General features: G+C 38.2%; 1 protein-coding gene across 1 annotated transcript in view; it reads left to right on the top strand.

Annotated features, from left to right (window-relative positions):
• The window catches only part of THSD7B (thrombospondin type 1 domain containing 7B), a 1129969-nt gene that overhangs the window by 83314 nt on the left and 1019029 nt on the right, over positions 1-27626 (top strand). The gene's annotated exons all lie outside the window — the stretch shown is intronic.

The following is a 27626-nucleotide window of genomic DNA, read 5'->3' as shown; positions in this document are numbered from 1 at the left end:
GCCACGTTGTGCCTCTGTTGCAAACCACAACACCCAAATGGAGAGAGAGAGAGAGAGAGAGAGAGAGAGAGAGAGAGAGAGAGAGAGAGAGAGAACAAGGGAGAATGCTCTACCACAGAGGTGGGGTGGGTTGGGTGATGGGGTGGGAGGGTGGGAGAGATACTGCGAACATTGGTGGAGGGGAGTGGGCACTGGTGGAGGGATATAAACAAAATGCAAACATGAAAGTTCATAAGTTTGTAACTGTAACTCATGTCAAAATGGCAATACTCCCATGGTGATTCACTAATAAAAAATTTTTTAAAAAGAAATACTTGGCTATTATAATTGTCATGATGTTGCTGTAATTGTCATTGTCATTATTTCGTAATGCTGGGCATCAAACTCAGGGTCTCACGCATGTAGACAAGTGCTATAATGCTGAGCTATATCTTTGGGGGTTTAGGACATGGACACCTTGGGGGCATTATCTCAGAGTTTTTTTTTTAATTTTTTATTGAGTCACCATGTGGAAAGTTACAAAGTTTTCAGGTTTAAATCTCAGTTATACAATGCTCGAATACCCATCCCTTCACCAGTGCTCATAATCCACCACCAAGAATCCCAGTATAGCTCCACCCCACCCCCTCACACCCCTACCCCCCCCACGCCCCTAGCCCCCCCCACCCTAAGCCCCCCCCCGCCTGTGTAACTAATAAATTTCACTTTACTTTCACTTTGATTGCATACAATATTTCAACAAAACTCACTATTATTGTTTGGAGAGTCTCTCCCCTAAAGTCAGACCTGCTGAAAAGGAACCATTAGATAATTTGTTTTCCATTGCTGAGGATGAAGAGGTATGAGGTCGAGTGACCACACTTATCGGCCTCTCCGTTTTGGGTTTCTGTAATTTAGTATTTTAGTAACTAAGTCCAGAGAGATATCTGCCAGAAGTTGCATCGTTGCCAACTTGTACTTCTCAGTTACATTATATTCCACATATGAGTGCAATCTTTCTATGTCTGTCTCTTTCTTTCTGACTCATTTCACTCAACATGATACTTTCCATGTTGATCCATTTATATGCAAATTTCATGACTTCATGTTTTCTGACAGCTACATAGTATTCCATTGTGTAGATGTACCAGAGTTTCTTTAACCAGTCATCTGTTTTGGGGCACTGTGGTTTTTTCCAGATTCTGGCTATTGTAAACAGTGCTGCAATGAACATAGAAATACATATGCCATCTCTACTATACCTTTTTGCCTCTCCGGGATATATTCCCAGGAGTGGTATTGCTGGGTCAAATGGAAGCTGAATTTCTAATTTTTTGAGAATCGTCCATATTGTTTTCCAAAAGGGCTGAACCAGTCGGCATTCCCACCAGCAGTGAAGAAGAGTCCCTTTCTCCCCACATCCACGCCAACACCGGTTGCTTTTGTTTTTGGGGATGTGGGCCAGTCTCTGTGGTGTGAGATGATATCTCATGGTTGTTTTGATCTGCATTTCCCTGATGATTAGTGATGTGGAACATTTTCTCATGTGCCTCTGAGCCATTCAGATTTCTTCTTTAGGAAAGCTTCTGTTCATTTCATCACCCCATTTTTTGATCGGGTTGGCAGTTTTCTTCTTGTGGAGTTCAACCAGTGCATTGTATATCCTTGTTATCAACCCTTTATCGGATGGGTACTGCATAAATATCCTTTCCCATTCTGTAGATTGTCTTTGGTCACTGTTCCTCTTGAGGTGCAGAAGCTTCTTAGTTTGAGATAGTCCCATTCATTTATCTCTGTTTTCGCTTGCTTGGCCAGTGGCGTGTCAGCTTTGAAGATACCTTTGGCTTCAATGTCGTGGAGGGTTTTGCCAACCTTGTCTTCAATGTACCTTAGGGATTCTGGTCTGATGTTGAGGTCCTTAATCCATTTTGATCTGACTTTTTTACATGGTGATAGGTGGAGGTCTAAGCCCATTTTTTTGCATGTAGCTGTCCAGTTTTGCCAGCACAATTTGTTAAACATGCTTTCCTTGCTCCACTTCGCCTTTTTTGCTCCTTTATCAAAGATTAGATGGTCATATATTTGGGGGGATGTGTCAGAGTATTCAACCCTGTTCCATTGGTCTGCCGCTCTGCCTTTGTTCCAGTACCAAGCTGTTTTTATGACTACCGCTTTGTAGTAGAGTTGGAAGTTGGGGAGGTTGATTCCTCCCATTTTCTTTTTCCCAAGAATTGTTTTAGCTATTCGTGGGGGCTTATTGTTCCATATGAATTTCAGGAGCACTTGCTCCATTTCTTTGAAGAATGACAAGGATATCCCTATAGGGATCGCATTGAATTTGTACAATGCTTTGGGGAGAATTGCCATCTTGACAATATTAATTCTTCCAATCCTTGAGCAGGGGATATTTTTCCATTTCCTCATGTCTTCTTTTATTTCCTGAAGTAGCGTTTTGTAGTTTTCATTATACAAGTCCTTTGCCTCCTTAGTTAAGCTGATTCCGAATCTCAGAGTTTTTAATGCTATGTCTATCTCACGGTTTTCAATACTATAACAGGGATTCATAAAGGACTCACTATAAATGTTTATCTCATTTTTTGTTATAAAAACATTTACTCGAGCGAGCACCAGTAACATCTCCATTGTGAGACTTGGTGTTACTGTTTTTGGCATATCAAATACACCACGGTTAGCTTGCCAGGCTCTGCTGTGCGGGCGAGATACTCTCGGTAGCTCGCCAGGCTCTCTGAGAGGGGCAGAGGAATTGAACCCGGGTCAGCCGCATGCAAGGTGAACACCCTACCAAAATATCTCTGATATATAAAACAAAACAGTAACTATTTGAATGTAGTACAGTGGAATCGACTTCAGGAAAGAACTGTGAAATAATGAGGTTCTCTTTAATAAATTTTCTCACATTAAATAGTCAAACCTATTGGATTAGAAAGGAGAATTCTGTTACAGTTTTCCACAGTGTAAAATTATTTTGTCGTTTTTTGTATCCCTCCATTAAATTGGAGCTTTCAGGTAAACTAATGCCAGTTTTGACTCAGACTCTAATTTTCCAGAGTCATGTTTAGTGCTGAATCTGTGATTTCTTTATTTTTTGATTGCTATTAAAGAGTGGTTTGATCACTGTGTGTACTTTATAGGGGTTGGTCCAAAGAAAAATGGGTGAGGGTCAATCAGTGTTTTCTGATGCCTATTTTCAATTTATAAGTTATGTTTTCTCGCCTTGGCTCTGATGGACATAGGAAGCCTCTTAGTAGAATGTGCTAAATTTTTCACTCAAACTTGACAAAATGTTTTTTGTTGTATTGTGGCAGTTATAATAATTTACAGAAAAGTGATGGCACTTCAGAAGCAACTAGTAAGTGGAGATATTTTTTCCTTAGCAGTTACTTTCCTGCCCATCCCCAAATCATACTATACTACTTATTTTCTCTGCACTGAGAGATATTTGCAGTGCTATGTATTTTTTAATGGAAAAGGAGATCTGTGATCTGGTGTATTTTCACAATAATCATGGACATAGATTGATTAATATATGACCTTATGTCTTTTAGTATAGTTTCTAACTTTTATTATCAAGAGGAATTTTCTTCACTATCACTATCACTTTCATTCCATTGATCCTCAGTTTACTAGAGCGGGCCCAGTAAGGTCTTCATTCATCCTAACCCTGAGATTTTAGCAGCCTCTCTTTACTCGTCCTTTCAAACGGTGCCATATTAGAGGCTCTTTCAGGGTCAGGAGTATGAGACCCATCATTGTTACTGTATTTGGCATATGAATGTGCCACAGGGAGCTTGCCAGGCTCTCTGGTGAGGGCAGGAAAACTCCATAGCAAGCCAGGTTCTCTGAAAGGGAGAATTAGATTATAAGATGCCTCGCAGCTGCAAAGTTTCTGTGGGCTTGGATTTATGGTCTCTGGATGTTGGCTTGTTGATGGGATTACATGGTGTCGAGGGGTCAGTTTCTGGGTGTGACTGTCTAGCTACTGGAAAATGGGGGATCTTGGTGGAGGAGGCCCAGTCCTGATCCAAGCATGCTTGGCGATCTCAGTCCCAGGTCCTGCACACCTCAGTTCCTCTGCCAGTTCATTCATTCGTGAGGCTTGTCCAAGCGTGTGGAGAGGGGCCTTGATTATGCCTATGGAGGGGTTCTAGAGGTCTTCAGCTGCCGGGGCTCTGCTCAGGGAGGGGAGGGAAACTCAACCCAACCCCTCCGAGGGGCCTCCTTGAAGACAGCCAGACGTGTGGACAAGAGACTATGTCTTTTAGTATAGTTTCTAACTTTTTTTTTATAAATTTTTTATTTTTTATTACTTTATTTTGTTTTATTTTTTTTGCTTTTTGGGTCACACCTGGCGATGCACAGGGGTTACTCCTGGCTCTGCACTCAGGAATTACCCCTGGCCATGCTCAGGGGACCATATGGGATGCTGGGATTTGAACCCGGGTCGGCCGCGTGCAAGGCAAAAGCCCTACCCGCTGTGCTATCTCTCCAGCCCTAGTTTCTAACTTTTATTATCAAGGAGGAATTTTCTTATAAAGAGAAACAGAATTAGGAAAAGAGAACAAGTACAGAAAAAGAAAACTGCCTATCAATGTGGCTAATATAAGTTTCTGTGATTATCATTTTTGACCTAGAGTAGACATAGCAAAAGTAATTGTGAGAACTCACCAATTCTGGCATGTCAGCTCCATGATCTAAGGCTTCTGATCCACCTTTTTGGGGAGGTCTCTCATTGACTTGGACCACTTTAGAATGAATTACTGATATAACTAATGTATTTACAAAACTCATTTACGTATTTTGTTATCTAAAGAACTGTGTGAGTCAACATTCTGAGAAGAAAAATGAATAAATATTCTTAAAATATTGAGGGTAACCAGAAAAAGAATCACATGTGACTTAAAGCAGCTATAAGATGAAACTTTTATTTAATTTTCAAGGGTAGGTGAATAGTAATCATTCTTTATGCTAGGGGATAAATGTGAAATCTTGTTTGAAGAAATAATAACTTTTGCATGGCCAGCCACTGTTCCTGGCACATTGTCATAGTTTATAGTGTTATTATTAGTTGGGTTATGAGTGCCAGACTGGACCTCATTGCATCTAATTTGAGTTTGAAGATTTGGCAAAAAAATCCTAGTGCATAATCTGCTTTTCTAGTGGAATATTTAAGTCAATTTTATTAGTCTTCATTTACAAAGATTTATTTATTAGTCTTTATTTACAAAGATGTAACTATTGTCATCAACACAAATATTTAAGATCAAGGTGACTCTTTACACTGAGGCGAGAAAGGGATCACTGTCACTGTCTCACTGTCATCCCATTGTTCATTGATTTGCTAGCATGGGCTCCAGTAATGTCTCCATTCATCCTAGCCCTGAGATTTTAGCAGCCTCCCTTTACTGGTCTATCCCAATGGTGCCGCATTGGAGTCTCTTTCAGGGTCAGGGTAATGACCCTGTTACTGTTTTTGGCATATCAAATATGCCACAGGGAGCTTGCCAGGCTCTGCAATGTGGGTAGGATGCTCTCGGTGCTTGCCAGGTTCTCCAAGAGGGAGAACTAGACTATAAGAGGTCGTGCAGCCACGAATGTGAGCAAGTGCTTCCGGGAGCTTTATTTTCTTTATTTTTTTTAAAAAAATTATTTATTGTTTATTGAATCACCATGTGGAAAGTTACAAAGTTCTCAGGCTTATGTCTCAGTTATACAATATTCAAACACCCATCCCTTCACCAGTGCCCATATTCTACCACCAAAATCCCCAGTCTACCTCCCTCCCCCGCCCCCAACCCCCAACTGCATAACTGATGAATTTCACTTCAACGGGAGCTTTATTTTATAGTCTTTGGATCTTGGCCAAGCTACTGGAGAACGAGGGACCTGAGTGAAGGACGCCCAGTCCCGATTCGAGCAGACTTGGAGGTCTCAGACCCGGGTCCCACACACCTGGGTTCCTCTGGCCGGTTCCTTCATGCGTGAGGCTTGTCCGAGCATATGGAAAGTGGCCTTGAGTATTGCTGTGGCTGGGTTCCAGAGGTCTTTGGCTGCTGGGTATCTGCTTGTGGTGGGGAAGAAAACTCAACCCGCCCCCTCTGAGATGCCCAGGTGAAGACCGCCAGGGGAAGAGGCAGGAGACTCTGCATCACTCTCTTCTGGGAGCTTTGTCTTATAATCAAGAAAGTAAAAAGTCAATCATTTAATTCTTTATTTTATTTCAGATAATGAGAATAGCTGAATTGGACCCCTTTCTTCTGCTTATGTTTATATTTATTATTCTGGGAAGAAGTAGCAATTTCTAGTAAGTGTTTTGAGGCACTTTTATGTGCTTTGGGTGTGTTTTGGCTTTGTGTGTATTTGTTATAACATTGGTGCCATGAAGTTGCTAACAGATGATTGGAGATTGGCATCTGCTTGTATTCTGTCCTTCCTCTTCACTCAATCCCTAGCTTCTTAGTCTCATCCTATCTGTCACTTAATATCTCACCCCACTTAAAATTATTAAGGTCTTCAGTAACCTTCTTGTTTCTTGACCCCAGGTCCCCTGAAGAGTACTTGATGATTATCATCTTCTCAAAATTGCTCTTTTCAACTCTTCTCTCTGTTAATAACATTTGGATTCAGTTGTGTAATCACCATCCTTGATGACTCGTATTTCTCACACCATATTTGCTTTATCTACAGATTTTGTCATCTTTACCTCCCTCATTTCCATGGCCCCTGTTTTGATGCAGTCTGTCATCATTTTACATCTGGTCTTTTCAAAGTAGTTTCTTCAACAGCTCATATCCACCCTTGTCTTTTTCCGTTCCCTTCCCCACAGCTGCTAGCAGTGTAAGATGGTATAAAGTTAAACTGCTAATGTGGACCAAAAGACCCAGCATGCCTAATACTGATGCCCACTTGAGCAAATCTATGAACAACAGGATGACGTTGATTCAGTGTGATACAGTGATTAATGTTAGGGTGACTTCTAGAATGTTCCCTTTTAGTTTTCTTACTAGAATGTCTTCATTTTCAATTTAAAAAATTTTGGCCACACCCAGTGGTTGTGCTAGGGCTTACTCCTTGTTCTGTGCTCAGGAGTCACTCAAATCAGCTCTTGGGGGACCATATGCACTACTGAGGATAAATAATGTGTGACACAAGTGCTTTACCTGTCTTACTGTCTCTCTGTCCCTTTCTTTTCTTCTTTTCTTAAAAATCTCTCTCTCTCTCTCTCTCTCTCTCTCTCTCTCTCTCTCTCTCTCTCTCTCTCTGGATGTATTCTTGGCTTTGTGCTCAGGGATTACTCCTGTCAGAGTTTGGTGACCATGTATCGTTCTGTAGCTGGAATTTGTGTTAGCCCTGAGCAAGGCCCTGTGCAAGGCAACAACTGCCCTGTCTCTCTGGGCCCGCCCTCCCGCCTCCCTCCCTTCGTTCTTCCATTCCTCCCTCCTTCCCTCCCTCCCTCCCTCCCTCCCTCGCTTCCTTCCTTCCTTCCTTCCTTCCTTCCTTCCTTCCTTCCTTCCTTCCTTCCTTCCTTCCTTCTTTCCTTCCTTCCTCCCTCCCTTCTTCTCTCCCTCCTTTCTTTCCTTTTTTATTTTTTAAAAAATATCTTTCATAGCTCTCTCTGTCTCCACCCCCCCATCCCGACATAAATAAATAAATAAATAAATAAATAAATAAATAAATAAATAAATAAACTGTTGCTAGTGCTCAGGACTTACTCTTTGTTCTGTTCTCAGAGATCACTCCTGGTGGTACTCAGGGTGGGGACCAGGGATGAAACCCCAGTAAGAGGTATAAAGCAAGTTCCATACACACTGTACTATCTTTCTAGCCCATCCACCCTCTTTTTAATAAGAGTCCCAAACTTTTTAGACAGGAACTATGCCTTTTTCTGCATCTGACTCACATACTCAGCACACTCAGCAAATATCTGATAAATTAAGATTTTGTTTTGTGTGTGGGAGGGGGCAGGGTCACAGGCTATGTTCAGGGCTTACTTCTGTGCTCAGGAATCACTCCTGATGGTTCTCAGGGAACCAGTGGAGTGCCAGGGACAAAACCTGGGTTGGCTTCTTACAAGGCAAATGCCCTACTCACTGTCCTATCTTTCCAGTCCCTGAAAAAGTGGGATTCTTACAACATCTTTTTTAGTTCTCCATATGAAAATATGCCCTTATCAGACTTCTCCAGTATGTCACTTAAATATGAATCTTTCCTTGTTCTCTTTACAAATGCATATTACAACTGTTTTTCCTCCAGACAATAAGATCTATAAGGACAGATTGTAAATTCTGAGTACAGGAAACATTCTTCATGTTTTAATAAAAGTACCGCAGAGTCCCCAAATGATTCTAGGCACAAAGCAGTCTTTGAACCAAGGCTTCTGGTTTGATTTTCCTTTCTTTAAATGCATGTAGAAGATAGGCTTAGTAGTTTGCATCTGGAATCACTCTTTTTGACTTTCTTCTCTACCACTGCAGGTATGGAACCTGTGGGAATAGAGGAGATTTGGGTATGGAATCTACCTGCATTTGGCATCCCTTTCTTTGTGCAAACTCCTTGGCCCTAATGGTGTACGTGTGCCTACTATTCACCTTTCAGATCAGGAGAGAGGCAGAGAGAGGAACTCTTGCCTTCTAGGAAGCAGGTGTGCAGCAAATTGGACCAGGTTGCATACCCAGTTAGCAGAAAAGATGTGGCCATAACTTGGTCCCCTGACTCCAGGTTCCATTGTTCTTTGCTTGGTTGTCTCATTTAAATTTAGAGAAGAAAGATTAAGCACTCATTAATGGGATGAGGAGCACATGCTGGGAATTGAAATTAATAGGAGCAAAGAAAGCTAGAAAAATCCTGAGGGAAATATGGGTGTGTGCGTGAAGGAGAGATGGGTGTCATATTCGGTGAGATTTAGGTAAAATGTATTTTTGTTTGATGCCTCTGAGTCTTAATGCTTTGCTAATTAATTTTTACTGATTGAATAATTGTGCATTAAAACAGTCCTAAAAGTTCTCCCTTTTTTCTTCTCCTGCCCTCTTTTAGCCTTTTTAGTACACTTAGTATGTAGATCATACATTGTGATCCCCTGGGGTGTCATAGTCTGTAGCTGTGAGTTCTGGTGTGAGTATGGCTTCCTTTGTGCTCACACACAAATCTCCTTGCCTTTTTTCATCTCTCTTCTCCTTTCTTCTTTTCTTGGGACCAGATGTCTTTTGCTTACTTGTGTGTCTGTGTATGATGATGTACTTATTTGTGCATGCCCTCCTCCCAACCACATCCCTGAATATGTGTAAACAAAGATTGAATTGAAGCAAAATCCTATGGCATATGGTAACTGAAAAGAGGGTCTCTGTTGCAGGGCTATAATCAAAGGTGCAGATGTTTGGCATTTGACAAATAAATTTTTTATGTAAAACTGTTTTAGTACATTAAAGTAAAAGATAAAAAATTAGTCATACATTGTCATGAGCAGTTTTCTGTATTGAAGAGAATTAAAACGAGGGGCTTAACTAAACAAATTTTAGGACCCCAGTGATCGTCTGAGTATGTTTTACCAGCTACTGAGATTTCACTCTTATTTCCTCTTGGGGATTCTTTGCTTCTGCCTTTATTATTCAGCTTATACAATATTGAAATAGGGTGTTTTGAGTTTCTCTAACCTTAATATGCTTGGAAATCTAGGTTCAGTTAAAATACTAAAATGCTTTCTTTTCCTTCATGTTAAAAACTATTGTAAATTCAAATTTTATTTTTACCCTTCCAGACTTTTCATTCATATTCTCCAGTTTTCAAAACATCTTTCCTTTTGAAACACTTTTACTTAAATATTTTAAATGGTTAATAACTTATTTTTCAAATATTTGTATTATATCATTGTCATTGAAATACAGTGTCATGTATCTCCTGTTTAGAAATGTTCCTCTTTTAATATTTTAATCTTTTTATTCCACCTGGATTATATATTTATTGAAATTAGAAGTTAGTTCTTGTGTTATATATAAATACACATTGTTTTCTTTTAGAACACTTTTAGAAAAGGAAGGATTTGCTTTGCTTAGCTGAAAATGACATATGTGGGTCAATTATAAATACATAAAATAATCATCAGCTGGTAATTGCTATCAATAAAACAATCTGGCACTTTTCTCTGTGTTTTGGAATTGTGCCCATATTTCCTAGTTTGCCTTATTTGGGTAGTGCTTAGGAGTTCTAGGCCTGTAGAATACTGTTTCTTAGCCAAGGGTTTTGGGCCATACCGGCGGTGCTCAGGGTTTACTTTTGCCTCTATGCTCAAGGGTCACTTCTGGCAGGCTCGGGGGATCATAAGGGCTGCCTGGGATCAGCCACATGCAAATCAAGCACCTTACCTACTATACTATCTCTCTGGCCCCCCGACAGTATTTTGATGTTGGAAATAAGAAATAAGAAAATCATATAAAAAGTAGGGTGCATATGTATTAAATATTTTATGCTTTCAGTTGTGGGGGACTCGCATTGACAACATGCTAGAGTGTCAATATTCCCATGATCTCAGGGCAACACGCAGTGCCAGGAATCAAACCTGGGCTCTGGTATGCAAAAAATACTCACTCTTGCCTTTGAGCTATTTCCCTGTCCTTTTATATTTTCATGTTTTTAACCTAACACCTTAATCCTATCAATTGGCAGGTATTGTTTTTTAGTTTTTGAGTGTGAGGAAACTGAGGTGTCATGATTTGACAGGCACCAGAGAGCTGATGAAGAGCTTGAGTTCTGATCTTGAGTTCTCTGATCTTGAGTTCTCTGGCTTCAGATATTTTGGACTGCATTTTCTTGGTAGACCTTTGGTAGACCAGATCACCTGTCAGTGGGAATTGGCATGGTTAATGTTCTGTAGAAAGAGGTGTTCTTAAAGATACATGATACAGATGTTGCTCTCTCATAAAGGCGTAATCTGTTATGGTATATGTTGCTGTGTAGTACAGACTTGATAAGTATTCCATGGATGGCATCTGTGGGTGAATCTACCACAGGTTGGTGACCAAGAGCCACATATTTTCAGAGGTAAAGGAATATGTGAGGATCTGCAAAATACCATCCTCTGTGGTATTCTTCTTTAATTTTGATAGATTACCCAAGTATACTCTCTTCCTGTTCTGTTCTAGCTATTGCATAAGGTCTAATTCTTTGTTCCAATTCACACAGCATTTCGTTGTGGGCTTTTCCCTTCAACCCACCCTAGTGGGACTCTTCCTTTTGAGATTCTCACGTAATTTTCTGCTCTGCTCATTTAGCACTTAGCAAAAGTGTTAGCTTAATTTTTTTTCTAAATGTTCTGCTTCCCTAAATGGGTTTAAGATCTCTTGGGGATTGAATCATGCGTCTACTTATTTTCATAGCAATTGACCACTATGGATGTAAAAGTATTGTTTCCCAGTCACCGGGCACTTTTTCAATGGTCACCACTATTTTTTTTAAGTAAAATGGGTTTTATTTTGAACTTAAAGAGAGGGGGGAGGGAAACAGCAAGGGAGAATATCATGCTCAAGAGAGAACACAGGCTTCTTGAGTGGAGCGGGAACCTCTGTACACATCTCAACATTAAAGTATAAAAGTATACATATCAATAGGGGAAATGTAGGTAACGTATGTGTGCAGATACCAGATGCATGGACTGACAACACACATGTGCTCACCATTTGCTATTATCATATTTTAAACATCTAACTATCTTTTGTCTTGCATCCAGCATCTATCTAGCTAGTGCTTTGCTGATCTTTCATGTATTGTCTGCATTTTATGTTTTGTATGTGCAGCTCAGGATGTTAAGTAATAGTCCAAGGTTTCCCAAAACTTAGGATACATACTTTCCTCTATTATTTTGAAGTCTTCTCATTTCCCAGCCTATATATATCTTGATTTTGTCCTTGCTTTCTATCTAGTAATGCTGATTGCCAGATAAGAATTAATTATTATCCAGATAAAGCCATCTATTAATAACTTCTTAAGGATTATATGATGAGTGATTGTCACACTGGTAGAAACTAATCTTCTAAATTTAAAAGTAAATAGCAATTGAGCACATAGATCTTGATCATTTTCTGGGCACCCCCCTCTTTTCCTTTTATGAAATTAGCTGTCTGGTACTTTTAATGACCTGATTGTCCTTTTTAGTTATAAGATGATAGTTAGAGCTAATGATGGCTGGATAAATATAAAGGGTCAGGTGTGGGTCTCATAAGCTAAAGAATTTTGTAATGAATATTGTTAGAAATATCCTTCTTTGAGATTTTACTTTCCTATACTCAAAGTCATATTTCTAAAAAGTGCTGATTTTGGACCCAATTCATAGGAGGGAGTGTTTTATACTGAGGCAACGTTCAAGAGGTCAAATAGAATAATTTAGACCATCATTAAGCAGCATTTTTTCCTCGCATATAATAGGGCCACTCAGTCTTTGATAAAGGCAAGAAAATGAAAGGATTTTGAGTTCAAGTTGAAGCAATCTTTCTTTTGACATGGTTAATCACTTTATAAAAATGTATAAAATTTACTGAACTTAGAATAATAAAATATTCAGTATTTCTTTTTTCTCCTTGTCTAAAATATGTGGTGTCATCACCACATTCCCAAGATCTTTAAAAATTCTTATTCCTGAGTTATTGAAACTCAGTAGTATGTGACCAGGACTCATAACTTTTTTCTGCCAAGGAGTTGTTCCCAGGACTAATACAGAGCTAGTGCATTGTAGTGTGGCCACATTGCTTGTCAAAATATAAAATATTTTTCCTGTTGGTAAAAGTCATTGCACTGACCTGCTGAAACTCCTCATGGTCCAAGAGCTAAAGGATTAATATTTAGTACTTGTGAGGCCAGGGAGGACTGACCGTTCTTCTGACCAGCATCCATCCTGTTGACATAGTGCTTTGAATATCACACTTGGGGGATCTTGTATACCATCTCCAGAGTCACATGCAAAGAAGTATAGCTCTGTGACCATGGCAGCTTCCTACTTTTTGCAAAGCTAAGATTTGGCTTTTTAGTGTTCTCTTAAAGATGCTGCTTTGATTTGCAATTAATGCAAAGTCTATCTTCCAAGTGGTAGATATTTTTGCCTTTAAAAAAAGCCCCTGTAATTAAGCAAGAGTGATTGGAATATTACCTGGTTTTTGCTTACTTGTTCTGTCACTGACATTATTGCCCTGGGAAGTGAATGTGGGTATGATATATGAAATATTGGTGGAGTTGTCAGAGTTTTATGCTGGAGTTATTTACATTAGGGCATTTTTATAGGTTTGGTATCTCTGAGTATACATGCAAATCCATGCTATGAGTTATTGAAATACTTTTACTCCAGAATTTATTCAAGAGACAAACCGATGCCCTCCACAAATCTAATATTATTTTCTGTATTTAGTGTAACATCAAAATACTTTCAATCATTAATGATTAATAATATATATACATAAAGCTACTGTGACACATTCAATATGCCAAAAACAGTAACAACAAGTCTCACAATGGAGACGTTACTGGTTCCCGCTCGAGCAAATTGATGAGCAATGGGATGACAGTGACAGTGACAGTGATACATATATATATGCAAATGTGCACGCTTTGCTCATCTGTCTTTGTAAAACTAATGAGAAGATATTGCTATCTGTATTTTATGGAAATTAAATAGCTTGATAGACAATGGGTGCTCCTGAGTGGTGTGGCTCAAGCTCTCACTTCAGTTCTGCCCTCAGAGCCCAGGTGAAACTGCTTTGTGACACTGAGCTTTCTCCCAATAATTAGGATCCAATCTCCATACAAAGCCCAGTATTTCCATGAATGTATTTGCAAAGTTAGAAAACAGTGCTAAATCATGAAACAAAGAAAAAGGAGCCAAAATCCCATTTTAAAATATAAGTAGGGGCTACTGTATTTGGTGTTTCTGATGAACTCATGAGATGAGAGGGGACGATAGTATTCTGAACTCCTTATGTGAATCCAAGGGCAATTCTATGATGGCTATTAAAGTCCTATTTTTCTGCATTGTTGAGTAGAATATTATCACTGGTCTACCGCATCAAAATGCTAAGTGTCGAGAAACTTTTAAATTAGGAAAATTGTTGAAGTAAATTATCATGATTTATAATATGAATTTATTATAATTTGTTACCTGAGAAGGTTCTGGTGGTAACACTTGCTTCTTCTTGCTGATGGAATCGAATTAGGCCCTTTGATAATCTGACGTGGGTACCTTCTGTTTCACTTTGTGAAAATCTGATTTTTTGGGTGGTGTTCTGAGGGGTTGTTCTTAAGGTTTACTCCTGGCAGTACTCAGGGACCCACCTACAATGTTGCAAATCAAACTGAAGTTAGGTTGGCAAAGTGCAAGGCAAGCACGCTGACCTCTGTACTATCTCTCCAGCCCATCAACATTTTGAATGAAAAACTTTGAGTCGTTGAGAACTTAACCCTATTTCTAATCATTTGTCTTTTTTCAGTATTTTTGTGTTTAAGTATGAAAAATACCTAAAATATTCTTTTCGAGGCTTTTAGTATTCTTACTATAACAGAGAAATTAAGGATAAATTTCTTTCTTTTCTTTCAAAGTATACTATGTTCCTATGTGTTTTATGCTCCACAAAGAGAGAAAAGTACACATTTGGGAGACAGAGAAAAGGTTGAATCTAACTCTGTTGATAAAGGAATGCAGGCATGAGTTGCATCAGGAAATAGAAAATAACAAAGAATTAATCTTTGCTTTGAGGGAAGAAATTAAACTAATCTCATCAAAGTTATTTAGGACGCTTTTGACTATACTCTTTAATCTTTGTTTCAGAAAACAGCAGACTGCATTATTAAAAAGGAGATCATTGCATATGGGGAGAGCATTTAGCTCATGTCTGTTTTCAAATATGAAATTAAAGAATTTGAAGTTAATTTTAGTGCTGAAGCAATGCTAGTCAAATCAATGCAAACCATTTGGAAATGTTATTAACTTATTTAAAATATGTTCATTCAAAAATGTGTATATGTACTGCTCTGTCAACTTACAATGGAGATGTCACAAATGGATATTTCAGAGATGCTGAATTCCAGCTTACAAATTGGGCTAATGTATTGATTGATATTTGTTGAACTGGTACTTACTAAAATCTGCTCTGATTTAAGAACAGTGAATTAAGAAGAGTTTTACCCATGTACATTATCAGAAGGGGTGTTCAGGGTTGAGGTGTAGGTGGAATTGACAAAATGTGTATATTAAGATTTACATAATATTTTACTTAATTAATATTAAAATTAAGTAATATTAAATTACTTAATATTATTTAATAATAAAGTAAATAATATTTGTTATTTACATAATAAATAAAAATTACATTGTTATTTAGTTTTTGGTTAGTAGAGATGACATTCATTAATTTATATGCATTATAGAAATTGGTATAGCCATCTTATAACCCAACATTCTTCAATAGAGTTTAATACCTCTTAAGTTGCCCTTGTGCAATTACAGTTCTTAGATCACCATTCTTTATATTCACCTGTAAGTGTTGGAATATTTATTTATTTACTCATTGCTTTTTGGGCTACATCTGTCACTGCTTAGGGATCACTTCTGACTTGGCTCGGGGGACCATATAGAGTTCTGGGAATCACACCTCTGTTGATCACACAGAAAACAAGAAACCTACACACTATACTAGCTCTTTGGCCCCCAAACGTGGAATACTTCAGAACTCAGTTCTTGCATCACTTGTTTTATGTACACTAGTACTTAACCACAATAACTTTGTAGGTAATTTTACCTACCCCCTAGGGTTTAAATGTAATACAGCACTGTCGTCCCATCCCGTTGTTCATTGATTTGCTTGAGCGGGCACCAGTAATGTCTCCATTGTGAAACTTGTTTATATGCCACAGATAGCTTGCCAGGCTCTGCCGTGTGGGCGGGATACTCTCAGTAGCTTGCCGGGCTCTCCAAGAGGGATGAAGGAATTGAACCCAGGTCGACTGCGTGCAAGGCAAATGCCCTACCCACTGTGCTATTGCTTCAGTCCAAATACACATTCTAAAAATATACATTCTAAATATACATTCTAAAAAAATTCATATTTTCATTTTTAACTTCAGTAGTTTCTGAGCTTCTCATTTTTGTATCTGTTGGCTACTGTATATATTTGTCAAACTGATATCAAATTTAATGTGCCAGAAATGATAACTACTGATTACACATGCTCGCACATGTAGATGCATGCAAACATACACATATGTGCGCACACACACACACACACATGCATAACACACACACACTTCTCTCCTCATTATGTGCCTTTCTCAGGAAACAGCATTATTAGCATTGCTCTTTACCAAATTGTCGTCTAAAAATACTAGGGATTAGCCTTAAACTTTCTCATTTATCTCTCACTCAGTACATTATCTTGTCTTTCAACTATACTTTCAAAATATGTATTTCATATAGAATTAAAAAGAAATCCAGTAACTTAGCTTAGACCATTTTAGGGTGTACTAATTTCATTTTTCACAAGTGATCTCTCTGAGTCCATCTTCAATCTGAAGGTGCTACTTTCTTGTATTCAGAGAGAAACGTTGGAAGTATACATTTAATTCAGTCAGTTTCTATATCCTAAAACTTCCTATCCTATTAAAAATTAAGTCCTGAGTCTTTAATATGGATTGCAAGCTATTTATTATGATTTGAACATTGTCTCTTGCAAGTTTTATTTTCTCTTCTATTCCTACTTTATTCATGTACTATACTTGCGTCTCTTCTGGCCCATCAAGTTTTTTGCAGCAGGTCCTCTCCCCACTGTATACAGTGTACTTTTTGCACATACATGCACATTTGTTCCCTTCTGCCTTTCATTCTGTACTCCTTTTTCTTCTTTCACTTACCTTCAGGCCTTTCTGATACTCAGAGCTATGTTTTTTGTTTTTGAGCAAAACATCACCCCTTTTTCTCTATTGTTGATTATATTTTATACCATTCCTCATCATCTGATAATAACTTTCGTTTGCTTGTTGTATTTAAAAAGTGTGGGAGCTCCATTTGTCCGTAGCATTGTGTGTCTCTCCAACAAAAGCACCTGACATAGGAGTGAATGAATAAATGATGATACAATTATGCTTTTCCTTTGTTTCTCAGTATCCCATTCACTCTCTAATTAGCATTGTATGATGGTTTAAACTATCTCTTTATATCCTACTCTTTATGGATACAGGAAATCCACAAACTACTGAACTGTGTTATATTCCCTTTAAAACAGAAGAACACTTGATTGCAGAGGCAGTAAAAAGATCAGAATAAGTTTACACAGAGGACTAGGAAAAAACAGGAGTGAATTTAATGTGGTTATCTAATTATACGTCTGTGTTTTTTAGAATTTGATTAATTCACTTTACCTAATTTATAAATTGGAGATAATGATGCAACATTTATTTATTTATTTAATTTTTTTTGGGTCACACCCAGTGATGCACAGGGGTTAACTCCTGGCTTTACAATCAGGAATAACTCCTGGCAGTGCTCAAGGAACCATATGGGATGCTGGGAATCGAATCCGGGTCTGCCATGTGCAAGGCAAACACCCTACCCAATGTGCTATCGCTCCAGCCCCCAATATTTATTTATTATATAAATAAAATGGTGATATAGAACTCTAAGCTTAGAGTTAATCACATACATATCACTATATTGCTGCTTTTGTTATGATTAGTCCTAGTGGGTTATGTAAACATATGTATAGTGATCAAATTTCTGATGATCAGTGGTTACTTCCTTTTGTCAGTAGTTTTTTTTTCTTTCTGTGCGGACCTGACTATGATGCTGGGTTTTCTTAGGATCTGCTCATTTGGGTTGGATAATCTAGGTAGAGAGTGAAAAGGGGGTGGGGAGTAGTGGCAGATTGCTTGGCTGCTCTTATATCAGGAGGATTATAATTTGGCTCAGATAGAAACATTATGGACAAATTTGTTCTCCTTTTACTATTGATATTTAGTAAGTCAATATTTAGATTCCTACAAATGATGATGTGCGATAAATATCATTTTTGTAGTTTCTGGAACTGACTTCAACTTCTTGGTTACTCTCCATTAATTTCCAAGGCTTTGAGAAATATAAACTCTGCTAATTGAAATGTATAACATTTTCCTTTCATGTTTTCTAAAGATCTTCTTTTGGTCATTTAATTTTTTGAGGTTTGTATCCAGCTTCCCTGAGTTTCTTTCCTATTTCTGTCTTCCTTCTCAAGATTGACAGAAATAGCTCATGAGGTTACTCACTTCTGGACTTGTGTTAAAGTCTGACCTGGTAACCATTTTGTGTGACTTTGGGCATCTGACATTATGCCTGCTGAGGTGTGATAGTAATGACCTCCATTTTGAGGGCACTCTGAAGGAATGTAAAGCCCAATCTATATTTATTATAAAATCCTTTCCTGTCGAGGCTCTCCATATGCTTATTCAGTGAGTACATGCTCTTTTTTTTTTTTTAATGTTGCTCCATTCTTCCAACACCTGGGAAGCCCTGGAGAGTGGAGAGTATTATTTTGTATCATTAATTTAAGTTATTTTTACTTTACAGTATTTACAAAATTCATTTGGTTTTGGTTTTGTTTACCCTTCACACACATTTTAGTTGAGATTGTTTTAAGAAGGATTATCCCTATTTGGGGGAATAGTCAGGAAAGGTTCCAAGAAGAGGTTGCTACTTAGTTGGAGGTTGAGGAACAGTGTTGCAGGAAGGCAACATTGGAGTTGGACCAGCCAAGATATTGAAGAAACCATGGTGAGTTTCAAGATCTCCAAATACATTTATATAATTCAAATGTGGGATTGGAGGGATTAGCAAAAACAAATAAATAAACAAACAAATAAACAGTTCAGATCATCCAAGACCTTGGATGTCTTGATAAAGAATTTAAACTCCAGGCTGGAGAGATAATATAAGAAGGTGTTTTCCTTGCAGGGGACCAGGCTAGCTTCCGTCCCTGGCCGCCATGTGATCTAGAGTCAGCCAGTAGTGATCCCTGCATGCAGAATCAGTAGTAAGCTCTGAGCACTGCTGGGTGAGGCCCAAAAACAAAACCAAAAACTTTATGAACTTCAGTCGAATGGTTGTGATCATTGATAAATTTTTAGCTCTGGAAAAGTATGATATTACTCACATTTCAGGGAACTTATTGTGTGTGATGTGTGTGAAATTGACTGTAAAGCAGTAAGTCTGCTTAGAAACTAAGTAAGTTGTTATGAAAGGTGATAAGGGATACAGGGAAAACAGTCAAGTTGCAATAGTGAATATGGTGACAGGAAAAGATTAGTGCTATGAAAAACGAGAAGACAATTGTAGAATGATATCAAAATGTGTGGTATATTTGATTGTTTACTTAGCACTAGTGGAGGGGTATAACAATATGGAGAATTTCGCATAGCATCATCAGTACAGCTAGCTTGTTTTGAGAACATGCTATGTGCCATCCCTTTTGGTTTCATTACAATTTGTTAAATTTTTCAACAGCTATATAAAATTAAACTTATTTCTACCTCTTCTTTTTCATATCAGAAATCTAAACTCCAGTGAATTTTCCAGTCATTCAATTGGAAGCATTAGAGCAAAGATTTGAACCCATTCTAAATGAGTATATTTAAAAATATTTTAGACTTATGTGTTAACTGTTTTATATGATTCTGATTTCAAGATATGGGGTGTGAATCTCTAAAGCAAAAATAGGAAAAGTAATCATTTAAGTCTTGTAATAGACAAATATGTTATCATTTTATTATTCTGGGTAAAGTTTTAGATTGAGACAGAAGTAGTTTGGGGGTTTCTTCAAGGTTATGGAATTTATTAATCTGCCTTGATGACTTTTATTTAGATAGAAAAATATATTTGGAAATCATCAATACATAGGTGGAAGGTAAACCATAACAATGGATCATTGTTAAACCATAACATTGGAGAAAATAACAAAGAAGCGAGCCTTTCTTAAGTATTGCACTAGCATGAAACATTACCCTCTACAAAGAAAATAAGGATTTTAGGTTTTACCAGAAATAAATTAAAGAATCAGTTATGTGAGGAGACCTCTCTGAGATCTCAAAGTTACTGTCGTGATAAAGTTTCTCAAGGATCCTAGAGATTTCTCTAGGAGTGTCTGTGTTTGTGTGTTCCCTATTTGTCCTTTGTCTCTTGCTTTAAGGATAACAGGACTTGACTCCTCTGAGCAGGCTAATTGAAATATAAAAATGACACTGGGCTAGCTAAGTCTAAGGAATCACATTTGTCAAAATAACAGATTTAGGGACAATTATCCTTAAAGAATAGCTTGCATTCCTGCATTATCACTTCTTTTTTCATCCAAATGATTTCTGTGTTCTTGTGAAAATATAAGAATTTATCATTGTTTAGATGGGGAAAAAATCCTCACTGGGTTATTTTATAGGTGTAAAAAGCTACATAGGAAGTAAAGAACACCACAAGGTATTAACAGTATGAAACAGTTTGTGTTCCTTGTACCTTATCCAAAAATAATTGACTCATTAATCTCAACTATATCAATCTGGTCCCATTATGAGGGTCAAAGATAGGTTAATTCTAATAAGTGGATGAGTATCAGTTCTCAGATAGGCATGAATTTAACAGATATTATTGTGGCAAGAGAGCAGTAATTAGAAATACTATTTGGTGAGGTGATTTCAGGGGAAAGTGACACAAATAAAACCTCTAGTTTCTACTCAGGATTATCAGGAAAATAAAAAATGAGCTATGTTCCTAAAATTGACATCTTGAGGTATAGCACTAGGTAAATTTATCTTCTCTTTGGGAAAATATTTCTGAAAATAATAAATAAAAGTGTTTTCACCACAAAGCAATAATTTTATTCAAATCTGAGCTGCAGTGGCAGTCAGCAAAAATGGGGATTGAACATCACACTGCTTTGACTTTGCTGACCCCAAGGTGAAATCTGTATTTCTCTTTACAGGTTTCTGTTTTTCACTCCATGAAGTGGGATAATAATATATTTAATAATATATTTAATAGACTTAGACTTGTTTTTTTGGCTGGAGCGATAGCCTTTCACAAAGCCGACCTGTGTTCGATTCCTCCGCCCCTCTCGGAGAGCCCGGCAAGCTACCGAGAGTATCAAGCCCACATGGCAGAGCCTGGCAAGCTACCCGTGCGTATTGGATATGCCAAAAACAGTAACAATAAGTCTCTCAATGAGAGACGTTACTGGTGCCCGCTTGAACAAATCGATGAGCAATGGGATGACAGTGACAGTGACAGACTTGTTTTATGAATGAACAATGAAATATATATATATTATATATATAAGCATCAGGCAAAATTTTTCATGTACTATATTGTTCAATAAATGTTCTCTCATCCATCCACCCCTTCTAACAAATTCTAATAAGATACTTGCATGCATCTCTTTCAAAGAAATATATTGTAATTTTGAAGTTGAGCAAAATAACTGTTCACTCATACCAAGTGGTTTCTTTCTTTCTGCTTCTTTCCTTTGTTTCCTACTAAGACATTGCTTTCTTTTCTTTCACTTAATTGCACAGATTTAAAAGTATTGTTTGTACTTCTCTTGTCAAGGATAAATCACTCATTTGAAGTAAAGCAATGCCCCATTGTTAGTTATTGGTGCCTATTATAAAAGAAGTTTGAATTTTATCAAATGCTTTTAAACATTATATTCCTTACATTTCCCAGGGGGAATACTACTTACATCTAATGTTACATCTTACACTGATGATATTTAAGTCACAGCATTGTATTTATGACTGTCCCATTGTACTTTTCTTATGCATCATAATCACTCCTCATGTACAGATAAAGCATTAAAATGGGAAAATGTTAAATAAAATAATTTTAACACTTAAGGGAAAGATGAGAATTGACTGTTTACCATGTACTTTCTTACGAGTGGAAATTGATGAAATACGATGAAGAAACTGCCATAAATCAATGAAATAGACCAATATGTAAAGTTCCAATGACAAATGCAATTCTGTAATGGACCTGTTCTTGTATATGAATATACAAAGTGATAAGTTATGACCTATGTGCATAACATCACTTGGTTTGTAGATACAATTTTTTTTATGAATAAGATTATTTCTTTTTTGGCTGAAGAGATAAAGAAATATCCATTGTATTATGCTTTGATGGTTTTGAGGTGGCTGCTTATGTGTTTCATTATCATAGTTTAAGTTCTCTTTGTTGGTCCCCCAGAGGTTCATGAAAGATGTTCTATGAGCTCTTAGGGATTTAATGCAGTTTGTGAGATTTCAAGATCCAACATCTATATATTGTTCCCAGCTGCAGAAGTAGCATGCAAAGTAGTAATTGAGGATCATCCATTGTGAATTTCAAACTGTACTTTGAGAATTGTTGGAATATAGCTCTAAATATGTTAGGCCTGACTTTGGTTCGTCCTTGCTCCCCTTGCCCAAGGAGCTTAGGTTTATCAGTCACACCCATCAAAGTGCTCCCGAGTCACTCCCATTCTTTTGTTTATCTGTAACCAATTCTACCAGTTTATCTGCTCTTCCCTTAATCAAACTCTGTTAATTGGTAAGGTCAGAACTTCCTAGGACACTGACTATTATAACATTGCCTTTCTCTCCTCTTTATGCCTTTTGAATAATTTACTTTAAAGCTATGTCTTTTTTGTATAGACACAAGAAGACAATATTATGTTTTTATAACTTAAGACTTAATTGGCCTCTATTCCCTCCTGGGCATCTGCTTTCTCCACTTAAGCCTCAGTTGCCCTCAGTTCCTAGCACCCCAAAGTAGGGTCCCCGACGTGGGACGGGAAGGATCCAGGGCAAGCGGTGAGTTATGTGCTACCCTGGCATCGAGATGGGCCTGGCCAAAGTGCCTAATTCTTAACTATAAGTTAAGAGCTTGATCATAGACAAATGCTGTCATGATCCAATAGTAATTATGAGACTGGGACCCTGCCAGGGATGGGAAAGACTGATCTGGCCTGAGCACTGTAGTCTGAGATTGAGATGGCCCCAGGAGAGCAATTCTATAAGCTTTAATGCATCTCTTATTGTGTCCATACAAAATGATTAATATTATGAATTCTTATATGTTTGCTGGCTGAGGAGAAGAGAAACACATTCATGGGACTCTGCCCTTGGGTGGGTCTTCCTGCTGAAAGAGAGATTCTGTCCTAGTGAAGGCATTCCCCTAAGAGATAGAACTATACCCCCTATGGATTGTAACCACACCTTTAGATAAGCCCCAGGCTGCTGGGGGACGGGGAGATTTAAGGTAGCTGTATGAGGGGGCAGGGCGAGAGTTCCAGAGGAGAGTGTATAGAGGGAAGATTGGAATAAACTGCACGTGAGACCAACCATCTTGGCTCCGTTCCTTCCTTCGCCTGCCACATCTTCGCCATCAACCTCCCCGGGGTGGGGGAAGCGGCTGGAGGCTACCGAACTTGGGTGGCGGGAGAGACAGCTGCTACCCTAGGCCCTGTGCCTGGCTCGGTGCGGTGAGGCGTCCCTTCCCTCGCCCGCGCCTTTTCTTTTTATTTTTATACAAGAATGTAGAGATCTCTTTAGAACAAAAGCACTGCCTGTATTTTCCTTTGAGTAGTGTTCCATGACTTTAATCATATTTAGATATTCCATTTCAGCATGTGGTTTTGTTTTTGAGAAAGTTGTTTTAGAAACCTGCCAGGCAAGTGAAAATCATTGCAGCTCCTTTAAATACAGTTTTAATTACGTATTGGAAACATTGCTAGCCGAAGAATCGAAAAGTTTAACAGTGGACACTGGTAATTGCAGCTTAACAGTTGGTAAATTCCAAAATTTCTTAACCTGGACGAACAAGGAATAGTTCAATAGAACAAGGAATAAAAGTGTTTCCAAAGCCTGGAAGTTGGGTCCATAGTGACTGTGATTGACTCTCTCTGGAATGCAGAGCATGGAGAGTACAGTGTGCCCATCACCCTCCCCTTGCATCCACATCCCTATTCTTGACCCTCTCAGTTCTTCTAGTCCTTAGGATCTGGGCAAGTTCCCTGAGCCTCCCAACACTGACAGCTGGAAAGCGGAAGCAGGAGATTCAGCCAGGACCAGCAGCTTCAAAGCTCACTAGAAGATAGCCTTTGGCATAAATGGGTACATGAGGTTAAGGCTTAGTCTTTGTAGTGAAATTATGTGCATCTGCCAGGCTCAGTCAAGCTATAAAGCTTGCTGTAGGGCAAGTGCTGCTGAAACCAGGATGAATTGCCTTCCACCTTGGAACCTGAGATCCATGCCCAAGACACAGATAGCATGGGCTGTATAGAATGAGTGGGCTGTGGACAATTGAACAATTGAAGAAGTTCTCTTTGGATTCTGCAAAGTAAAATTCTCAGCAAGTTTCTATAAAATTAACTTTAGTTTCAAGGAAACCATTTTCAGCAGAGTATAATGAGGCCTGCTGACTGGTATGTATGTTGGCTTGCTGGTTTGCAGAGTCTCAGTACTCTCCCTCATTCCATACCCCAGAGTATTCCAGACCAAAAAGAAGCTGAATGGATTCTGTGCACTTCCAGATCTCCTGAACTCATAGTCTCAGGCCTGGTACAGTACAGACTGCACCAAGAGACTGGCATGGGCTGGCTTGGTTCGTGTCTAGTTAAATTCTGTTCTCTCTCTCTCTCTCTCTCTCTCTCTCTCTCTCTCTCTCTCTCTCTCTCTCTCTCTCTCTCTCACTCTCACTCTCACACTCTCTTGCTCTCTTTCTCTCTCTTTCTCTCTCTCTCCCTCCTTCTCTCCCTCCCTCCTTTCTTCTCTCTCTGTGATAATCTCCCCTGCAGGAAGACAGAGTAAGATATGGACATAGACAGTCAAAGGGAAATTTTCTGCCAACAGTAGAATTTTCCATCAGGAGCTGGAGCCAGGTAGGAGAGGCCACCCAAACAGAAACAGGCAAAACCTTATTGACTGTAGTCTGCTCTTTTTCTCCCACTCTTGGGTCCTGTTGGACACTCTAATAAAGAAATTGGGAACTTGGTGGAAGGCATTTTGCTAAAACAGTCAGATAGAAACTGTTGAGTGTAAATAGGTGCTGGCCACTGAGGCCAGTCTGTAGGGGAGCCTTTAGAGGACAGCTAACTGCAGGAAGTATGCTCATCAGCCGATTTCCAGTTTCTCTCATCCACCGAGAACTTTCTTGCCTAGGTTGTGTCTAACTTGTTGTAGCCCACACCCAATGTGTGAGCTGGGAATACATATTAAAGACATATTTGTGCACTCAGCATGACAGAACTCCAAAGCAGAAGTCTCTGAAAATCTCCAAGACTGGTTGACCCATCCCTTGACAAGCTTGAATTATTTTGACTTCTTTCCCTACCAAATCTCACTATCATCTTTTCAAAGGTAAACAAACAACTTGTACCATAAAGTCCATTTAGGGTCAGCTGTATATATCCTGAACTTGGATACAGACCTACACTTGGTCCTAGGAAAGGGCACAAAGGAACGGATTTTCAATGCAGAGGGAAAAGATTGTCATTCTCTTTGAGATCAGAACAGCTCAAGAAAAGGGAGCAGGACTCAAGCTCTGAGGCAACTGGTCATGTCCCATTGGAGAAGATGAAAGGCCTAAGAGACTTTAACTGGAGTGAAGCACGAGGGATGGAAAAGAATGTAAGCTCACTCAAAGATGGAGTGGGAAAACTATTATGCACTGTGTAAGAATTTAGGATCTGGCTATGGTCCTAAATTCTGTTTCAGGGAAGTTCTAGAAGTCGTGAGAAGAAAAGATTTTTTCTCTTAAATTCTGTAACATCTGGGGAAACATATTTCATCTTTCATAGTGAGGCAGAAAGACGCATGCAGATTTTAAATAAGCTTTCTGAAAAGATTTTGTCTACTGGTTCATTTTTTGCCTATATGAAATCCTTTAATCAGAAAGATATAGTTGAACTAGGTAAAAAAGGTGATAGTTTAATTGTAATATTTTGTTTTCTGGGCTATCATGTTAGAAAGGAATAAAATCTGAAAAGCGTTATTATAAATAATTCAACAGTGGAACAGTGTGATGACCTATTCTGACATTTGTTTTATACAGAGGAGTGGCAGTAATACACAAAGGCAACAAATAGTTCCCCATAGGAGGATAGATTTAAGTAGCCTGTGATTGTGAATATATCATAGTTCTGAAGGTAATAATGCTAAAATGTAAATAATATAACTATATGAATAAAGAGAGAAATTTTATCAAAAGTGAATCATTGGAAGCTTAAGTTGAGAGTCCCTACTGATTTCATGGGACATTTATAATCATAGGATATGTTATGTGTTCAAGAGAATTTTTAGACCATTGGGTGGGTGATCTGATAAATGAATCTCAGGGGAGTCAGACCTTTTCCTGTCATTGTCCCTCAATTGGGGCCCAGAATTATTAAGTTGCTAAGATTACCAGGGATTTTATTATTTTTTATTGATTCTGGATACTTACTGTCAGGGATCAGATCATGTATGGAAAGAATTACTGACACATTAATGCTTCTGTTGCCATGGATAATTTATATCTATGGTAGTTGAGTTTGAGTGAGTGAGATTCCCAAGCCATTACCTCTACTGATAAGGATCTGAATATTGTTACTTAGGAGACAAGGTATTGGATAAATGTCTGAAGCACATATACAGATTCTCTCTTATACTTGGTGTCACATGGGTAAAGAGCTATAATTAGGAAATGCAATCACTTAGTAATCATTTCAGTGATTTGGTAATAAAACCTACATATTGGAAAAAGCAGGAGGAACACCTCAGTGTCTGCTTGATTTTCTTCGGTTGTGAAAATGATGCAGGACAATCAATGAGTATAGTTTATAGATACATTTGTTTTATTAAAAAGCATGTCTTAATTCCATTTAACCATAGTAATTTATATAGTATGCATACAACAAAGGCATCGTCATAATTATATAATGAAATTTACCCTACTTGGAGATGCATGTTGTACTTGTATGATGTAGAATTTAACAAGAACATTACCAGAGGTTGGTATGTATAGAAAAAAATCACTGATTGATTTTAGCATGCCCAAACTTCTGACTAACACAAACTGTATGTTAGTGTTTGACTCTGTGGTGTGAAATAAATATCAGTAATAAAAATAATGATGAAAAGTTGATATTTCTATTTTTATATCTCTTACTGAATCTGTATAGTTATAAAAACTTATCTCTGGCCATGGGGGACTCATTGAAAAATTTTCTTCTGATATACCTTTTCAATGATCCCTGCCCCTTACTGCTACAACTGTGTACTACCATAAGGGATAAGTTTGTTTTTCCATTCTGCTCCTGGCTTGGTGCTTGAGAGTCACTCCCAGCAGTGATTAGGGAACCATGCAATACTGGAGATGGAACCTGGGGTTTCTATATGAAAAACATGTTCTGTTTCTCCTAAAGAAGATTTTTATAGCTGAATTAAAGGTGGGAATGAAGATGTACTGTGAAGCGTGTTAGTCTGGATGGGAATAAGTGAAATCACTTTAATTTGGAATAAATCTCCTGGCTAGGAAGCTTGCTGCCCAATTTATAAAAGACTCTGCTGCTGCTAATAGTGTCCTGGAGAAGAATAAGAAATTCTTTTTTTGTCATGGAATCTGAGTATGT

This window comes from Sorex araneus, chromosome X, assembly GCF_027595985.1.
Source record: "Sorex araneus isolate mSorAra2 chromosome X, mSorAra2.pri, whole genome shotgun sequence".
Lineage (NCBI taxonomy): Eukaryota > Metazoa > Chordata > Mammalia > Eulipotyphla > Soricidae > Sorex > Sorex araneus.
This window is presented reverse-complemented; position numbering and strand designations above follow the sequence as displayed.